Source organism: Tiliqua scincoides, chromosome 13, assembly GCF_035046505.1.
Source record: "Tiliqua scincoides isolate rTilSci1 chromosome 13, rTilSci1.hap2, whole genome shotgun sequence".
NCBI classification, from domain to species: Eukaryota; Metazoa; Chordata; class Lepidosauria; order Squamata; family Scincidae; genus Tiliqua; species Tiliqua scincoides.
The window spans coordinates 10,127,497-10,135,203 of NC_089833.1; the positions used below are offsets into that span (position 1 = coordinate 10,127,497).

The 7,707-nt window shown below is 44.9% G+C and overlaps 2 pseudogenes; both read right to left on the reverse strand.

Moving 5' to 3' along the window:
* Positions 1 to 736: 736 nt before the first annotated feature.
* Positions 737 to 856, reverse strand: LOC136634033 (5S ribosomal RNA; annotated as a pseudogene).
* A 746-nt stretch (positions 857 to 1,602) lies between these two features.
* On the reverse strand, positions 1,603 to 1,719 carry LOC136634027 (5S ribosomal RNA; annotated as a pseudogene).
* Positions 1,720 to 7,707: the final 5,988 nt, after the last annotated feature.

The window sequence follows — 7,707 nt, forward strand, 5'->3', positions numbered from 1 at the left end:
CAGGGAGCTGCTACAGCATCCTTGGCGGGTGGCCATCTAGACTCTGCTTCAAGATCTCCAACAGGGGATAGCCAGCTCTTGCACAAGGCAGACTATTCCAGGACTGGACCATGCTCATGTCTGAATTTGCCAACCCTTGAATAATGGAGGAGAGGGGCAATAATCTGGTAAAGGGTAGGGCCTAGACGTGGCCTCCTAAAATGGCCTGAGATGAACCCTTTGCTGCTCATCTGACAGAAGGGCTTAAAGCTGGAGACAAAGGATGGACTACCTGTTGATGAACTGAACTTAAGAGGCAGGTGGTGAGATTGGACCTGTGTCTAACTTCGGAAATGTCTTGCGAAAAATCTATATTGAATGCAATTGTTCTTTTGCAGGCTGATGTTCGTGAGGAAATACTCCTGGAGAGGTGAAGCCTTGGGTGTGAATTCCCGTTCTCAAGGGGGCTGCCCTCCTTTTGAGCAACATATTTTGAAGCACAAGTCTTTTCTTATTGTAAAAGCAACTTGAGAAACAAATAATAACTTGCTTTATTTTGCTCACCGTTCACAAGTCTGTGGTGTCATACTGTACACGTGTGTGTTTTTTTTGTCTGTAAAAAGATGCAATAGCAGTGTCATAGAATGGTGGTGGAAGTGGCTGTCTCGGGGGGGGGGTGGGCTTCCAGGAGTTGGACCAGGGGTGCCCTGACCACACGTTTGGTTGGCAACCTTCAGTCTCGAAAGACTATGGTAGAAGCCTACAGCACCTGGTATTCCCAGGCGGTCTCTCATCCAAGTACTAACCAGGCCTGACCCTGCTTAGCTTCCAAGTTCAAATGAGATCGGGCACCTGTAGGGTAACAGTTGCTGCCATCCTGACCACACGGCAGCACCAGTATCCAGCAGGACCCAGGGTGGCAAGAACTTCTGGACCCTTGACTCCATGCACCCTGTTCCCCTCACTCTTACAGGCCTGCTGGGAAGGGAGGCAGGCGGGCTTGAGAGAGGAATTGTATCAAGGGATACAAAGTTTCTTTTGTCTTCTTTTTCTCTTCCCAAAGGGGGATGGAGTAAAACAGCGGGGGAGGCTGGTGATGGGGCAGGCAGAATTCAGGTAGGGAGAGGGCAAAACAGGACAAGGGAAGGCCGGTGACAACTGGAAAAGTCTTTGGAACCAGGACTGCCAGGCTACCTGAGGCCAAGCCCAGGTCCACCTCTGCATCAGTAGCTGGACACAGTAATATGGGGAACCAAACACTCCTCTCTGTTTTTTAATTATAGAAAAGCATTGTGAAAATGAGCACCGTCATATTTCTGCTCACACTAGAATGGACAGTGTCCTGTGTGCACTAAAACCTTCTGCTGCAGCAGCTGTAGTCCCACAGCTGTGGCCCTGAGCTCCATCATCCCACCTATTAGGGCAAAGCACCAAGCCTCTCTCCCACGGGGAGCCTGCCCTGCCCAGCATCTCTGCACCCTATATTTTCAGCTCTGCATTTTCAATGGTGGCTGAGCTGGGTGCTATGCAACCCACCTGAAATTGGCTCACGTCCTACCTAGTGGGTCCTGACCCACAGTCTGCGAAGGTTGGCAACCTTCAGTCTCGAAAGTCTATGGTATAAGCCTACAGCACCCGGCATTCCCAGGCGGTCTCCCATCCAAGTACTAACCAGGCCTGACCCTGCTTAGCTTCCAAGATCAGACGAGATCAGGCATGTGCAGGGTAACAGTTGCTACCAAATGCTGCTCTAAGTCACCCTTCTCCTCCACACATTTTTTTCTTCCACTCCCCTCTACCTTTTTCAATGACAGATTGGGGAGTGGGTGTGGGGAGGGGGTGGAGAAGGTCTTTGTGCTTTGATGAACTAGCCTGTGGTCTCCTGCAGATAAGCTTCATTTCAGCTTTCAGCCTGCTTGTGGAGGAACCCCTGCTGCAAAGCCAAGCTGATGCTGAACAACTGGAGAGTCAACCCAAGTCCCCTTCCTGGCCTCTTTGCCTGCTGTCCACATGCCCAGTCAGTGTTTAAAAGCCATTTATGCCCAATGTTGCATATACACAACAGGGATCAAATGTGTACACCTGTGGGCTCAGGGTGACCAGATGTCCTCTTTTACCATGACAAGTCTTCCTTTTAAGCATCGTACCCTGAAAAGAACTTACCATAAATATCCTCCTTCCCTCTGTGTGCCAGGGCCGTAGCTAGGGGGGCCAGCAGGTTGCCCCCCACTAGCATTTCTTCAAAAACTGCCCTCTTTATCTATTCTGGCATCAGTTGGGGGTGATTTGAAGCCCTTTAAGTAACATTTTTTGTGCATAGGAAAGTGCTTCTGGCAGTAACCCAGTTTTTCCACGTTCGCACTCATCCTCTCCCAATCAAGTCTGTTGATGCTCCAGAGTTTCCTTGGGTGACCAGCACTGCTCCTGCATGTCCAAACTGTGCCTAGGGAAAAACTTTTTTTCCACCTAAATTCTCGATGACCCGAGGGACATAATTCGTCTGGCCTGAAACCCAATTTTCCACAATCACACTCATCCTCTCCAAATCAACTCTGCTGGTGCTCCTGAACTTCCTTGAGTAGCCAGCAATGTTCCTGCATGTCAAAAACCTACATAGGGGGGAAAAAAATTTTCAACCTAAATTTTCAAAATTAAGGTTTCGAACCAAAAACATTGGTGCTCACCCAAGGAAACTCTGGAGCATCAACAGAGTTGATTGGGGGAGTATGAGGACGATCTTAGAAAAATGGGTTTCTGGCAAGAAAAACAATGACCCTGGGGTCATCAAAAACTTAGGTGAAATTTCTTTTTTTCCATAGGCACAGTTTGGACATGCAAGAGCAGTGCTAGTCAACCAAAGAAACTCCAGAGAATCAACAGAATTGATTGGGAGAGGATGAGGGCGTATGAGGAAAAATGGGATTCAGGCGAGAAAAACGATGACCCCAGAGTCATTGAAAGTTAAGGTGGAAAATTTATTTTCCCCCAGGCACAGTTTCAACATGAAGGAGCAGTGCTGTTCACCCAAGGAAACTCAGGAGCATCAACAGAGAATATTGGGAGAGGATAAGGGTGATCCTGGAAAAATGGGTTTGTGGCAAAAAAAAAAATGACCCCAGGGTCATCAAAAATTTAGTTGGAAAATTTTTTTTCCTAAGGCACAGTTTGGACATACAGGAGCAGTGCTGATCACCTAAGGAAACTCTGGAGCAACAACAGAGTTGATTGGGAAAGGATGAGCGCTATCCTGGAAAAAAGGGTTTCAGGCCAGAAAAAGGATGACCCCGGGGTCATCAAAAATTTTTGGGAAAAAAAATATTTTTCCTAGGCACAGATTGGTGTAGCAGGAGCATTGCTTGTCAACCAAGGAAACCCAGGAGCATCAAGAAACTTGATAGGCAGAAGATTTGTGCGATCCTGGAAAAATGGGATTCAGGCCAAAAAAACGATGACTCCGGGGTCATCAAAAATTTTGGTGGATAAAAAATATTTTCCCTAGGCACAGTTTGGTGTAGCAGGAGCATTGCTTGTCACCCAAGGAAACTCTGGAGCATCAAGAAACTTGATTGGGAGAGGATTTGTGCGATCCTGGAAAAATGGGTTTCAGGCCAGAAAAACGATGACCCCGGGGTCATCAAAAATTTTGGAGGAAAAAAAATATTTTCCCTAGGCACAGTTTGGTGTAGCAGGAGCATTGCTTTTCAACTAAAGAAACCCTGGAGCATCAAGTAAATTGATTGGGAGAGGATTTGTGCGATCCTGGAAAAATGGGTTTCACGTCAGAAAAACGATGACCCCGAGGTCATCAAAAATTTTGGTGGGAAAAAAATATTTTCCCTATAAACATTTTGATGTAGCAGGAGCACTGCTTGTCACCCAAAGAAACTCTGGAGCATCAAGAAACTTGATTGGGAGAGGATTTGTGCGATCCTGGAAAAATGGGTTTCAGGTCAGAAAAACGATGACCCCGGGGTCATCAAAAATTTTGGTGGAAAAAAAATATTTTCACTAGGCACAATTTGGTGTAGCAGGAGCATTGCTTGACACCCAAAGAAACCCTGGAGCATCAAGAAACTTGATTTTGGAGAGGATTTGTGCGATCCTGGAAAAATGGGTTTCAGGCCAGAAAAACGATGACCCCGGGGTTATCAAAAATTTTGGTGGAAAAAAAATATTTTTCCTAAAAACATTTTGGTGTAGCAGGAGCATTGCTTGTCACACAAGGAAACCCTGGAGCATGAAGAAACTTGATTGGGAGAGGATTTGTGCGATCCTGGAAAAATGGTTTTCAGGCCAGAAAAACGATGACCCCGGGGTCATCAAAAATTTTGGTGGGAAAAAAATATTTTGCGATGAAACATTTGGGTGTAGCAGGAGCATTGCTTGTCACCCAAGGAAACCCTGGAGCTTCAAGAAACTTGACTGGGAGAGGATTTGTACGATCCTGGAAAAATGGTTTTCAGGCCAGAAAAACGATGACCCCGGGGTCATCAAAAATTTTGGTGGGAAAAAAATATTTTGCGATGAAACATTTGGGTGTAGCAGGAGCATTGCTTGTCACCCAAGGAAACCCTGGAGCTTCAAGAAACTTGACTGGGAGAGGATTTGTGCGATCCTGGAAAAATGGTTTTCAGGCCAGAAAAACGATGACCCCGGGGTCATCAAAAATTTTGGTGGGAAAAAAATATTTTGCGATGAAACATTTGGGTGTAGCAGGAGCATTGCTTGTCACCCAAGGAAACCCTGGAGCTTCAAGAAACTTGACTGGGAGAGGATTTGTGCGATCCTGGAAAAATGGGTTTCAGGCCAGAAAACCGATGACCCCGGGGTCATCAAAAATTTTGGTGGAAAAAAAATATTTTTCCTAGGCACAGTTTGGTGTAGCAGGAGCATTGCTTGTCATCAAAAGAATCCCTGGAGCATCAAGAAATTTGACTGGGAGAGGATTTGTGCGATCCTGGGAAAATGGGTTTCAGGCCAGAAAAACAATGACCCCGGGGTCATCAAAAATTTTGGGGGAAAAAAAATATTTTTCCTAGGCACAGTTTGGTGTAGCAGGAGCATTGCTTGTCACCCAAGGAAACCCTGGAGCATCAAGAAACTTGATTGGGAGTGGATTTGTTCGATCCTTGAATCATGAGTTTCAGGCCAGAAAAACGATGACCCCGGGGTAATCAAAAATGTTGGTGGGAAAAAAATATTTTGCGATGAAACTTTTTGGTGTTGCAGGAGCATTGCTTGTCACCTAAGGAAACCCTGGAGCATCAAGAAACTTGATTGGGAGAGGATTTTGCAATCCTTGAAAAATGGGTTTCAGGCCAGAAAAACGATGTCCCCGGGGTCATCAAAAATATTTTCCCTAGGCACAATTTGATGAAGCAGGAGCTTTGCTTGTTACCTAAAGAAACCCTAGAGCATCAAGAAACTTGATTGAGAGAGGATTTTTGCGATCCTGGAAAAATGGGTTTCAGGCCAGAAAACCGATGACCCCGGGGTCATCAAAAATTTTGGTGGAAAAAAAATATTTTTCCTAGGCACAGTTTGGTGTAGCAGGAGCATTGCTTGTCATCAAAAGAATCCCTGGAGCATCAAGAAATTTGACTGGGAGAGGATTTGTGCGATCCTGGGAAAATGGGTTTCAGGCCAGAAAAACAATGACCCCGGGGTCATCAAAAATTTTGGGGGAAAAAAAATATTTTTCCTAGGCACAGTTTGGTGTAGCAGGAGCATTGCTTGTCACCCAAGGAAACCCTGGAGCATCAAGAAACTTGATTGGGAGTGGATTTGTTCGATCCTTGAATCATGAGTTTCAGGCCAGAAAAACGATGACCCCGGGGTAATCAAAAATGTTGGTGGGAAAAAAATATTTTGCGATGAAACTTTTTGGTGTTGCAGGAGCATTGCTTGTCACCTAAGGAAACCCTGGAGCATCAAGAAACTTGATTGGGAGAGGATTTTGCAATCCTTGAAAAATGGGTTTCAGGCCAGAAAAACGATGTCCCCGGGGTCATCAAAAATATTTTCCCTAGGCACAATTTGATGAAGCAGGAGCTTTGCTTGTTACCTAAAGAAACCCTAGAGCATCAAGAAACTTGATTGAGAGAGGATTTTTGCGATCCTGGAAAAATGGGTTTCAGGCCAGAAAAACGATGACCCCGGGGTCATTAAAAATTTTGGAGGAAAAAAAATATTTTCCCTAGTCACAGTTTGCTGTAGCAGGAGCATTGCTTGTCACCCAAGGAAACTCTGGAGCATCAAGAAACTTGATTGGGAGAGGATTTGTCTGATCCTTGAAATATGGGTTTCAGGCCAGAAAAACGATGACCCCGGGGTCATCAAAAATTTTAGGTGGAAAAAAAATATTTTCCCTAGGCACAGTTTGCTGTAGCAGGAGCATTGCTTGTCACCGAAGGAAACTCTGGAGCATCAAGAAACTTGATTGGGAGAGGATTTGTGCGATCCTGAAAAAATGGGTTTCAGGCCAGAAAAACGATGACCCCGGGGTCATCAAAAATTTTGGTGGAAAAAAAATATTTCCCCTAGGCACAATTTGGTGAAGCAGGAGCATTGCTTGTTACCTAAAGAAACCCTAGAGCATCAAAAAACTTGATTGGGAGAGGATTTTTGCGATCCTGGAAAAATGGGTTTCAGGCCAGAAAAACGATGACCCCGGGGTCATCAAAAATGTTGGTGGGAAAAAAATATTTTGCGATGAAACTTTTTGGTGTAGCAGGAGCATTGCTTGTCAGCTAATGAAACCCTGGAGCATCAAGAAACTTGACTGGGAGAAGATTTGTGCGACCCTGGAAAAAAGTGTTTCAGGCCAGAAAAACGATGACCCCGGGGTCATCAAAAATTTTAGGTGGAAAAAAAATATTTTCCCTAGGCACAGTTTGGGGTAGGAGGAGCATTGCTTGTCACCCAAGGAAACTCTGGAGCATAAAGAAACTTGATTGGGAGAGGATTTGTGCAATCCTTGAAAAAAGGGTTTCAGGCCAGAAAAACGATGACCCCGGGGTCATCAAAAATTTTAGGTGGAAAAAAAATATTTTGCCTATAAACATTTTGGTATAGCAGGAGCATTGCTTGTCACCTAAGGAAACCCTGGAGCATCAAGAAACTTGACTGGGAGAAGATTTGTGCGATCCTGGAAAAATGGGTTTCAGGCCAGAAAAACGATGACCCCGGGGTCATCAAAAATTTTGTAGGAAAAAAAAAATTTCCCTAGGCACAGTTTGGTGTAGCAGGAGAATTGCTTGTCACCCATGAAAACTCTGGAGCATCAAGAAACTTGATTGTGAGTGGATTTGTTTGATCCTGGATAATTGGGTTTCAGGCCAGAAGAACGATGACCCCGGGGTCATCAAAAATTATGGTGGAAAAAAAATATTTTGCGATGAATCTTTTTCGTGTAGCAGGAGCATTGCTTGTCAACTAACGAAACGCTGGAGCATCAAGAAACTTGACTGGGAGAGGATTTGTGTGATCCTGGAAAAATGTCCTTCAGTCCAGAAAAACGATGACTCCGGGGTCATCAAAAATTTTGGTGGAAAAATAATATTTTCCCTAGGCACAATTTGGTGAAGCAGGAGCATTGCTTGTTACCTAAAGAAACCCTAGAGCATCAAGAAACTTGATTGGGAGAGGATTTTTGCGATCCTGGAAAAATGGGTTTCAGGCCAGAAAAACGATGACCCCGGGGTCATTAAAAATTTTGGAGGAAAAAAA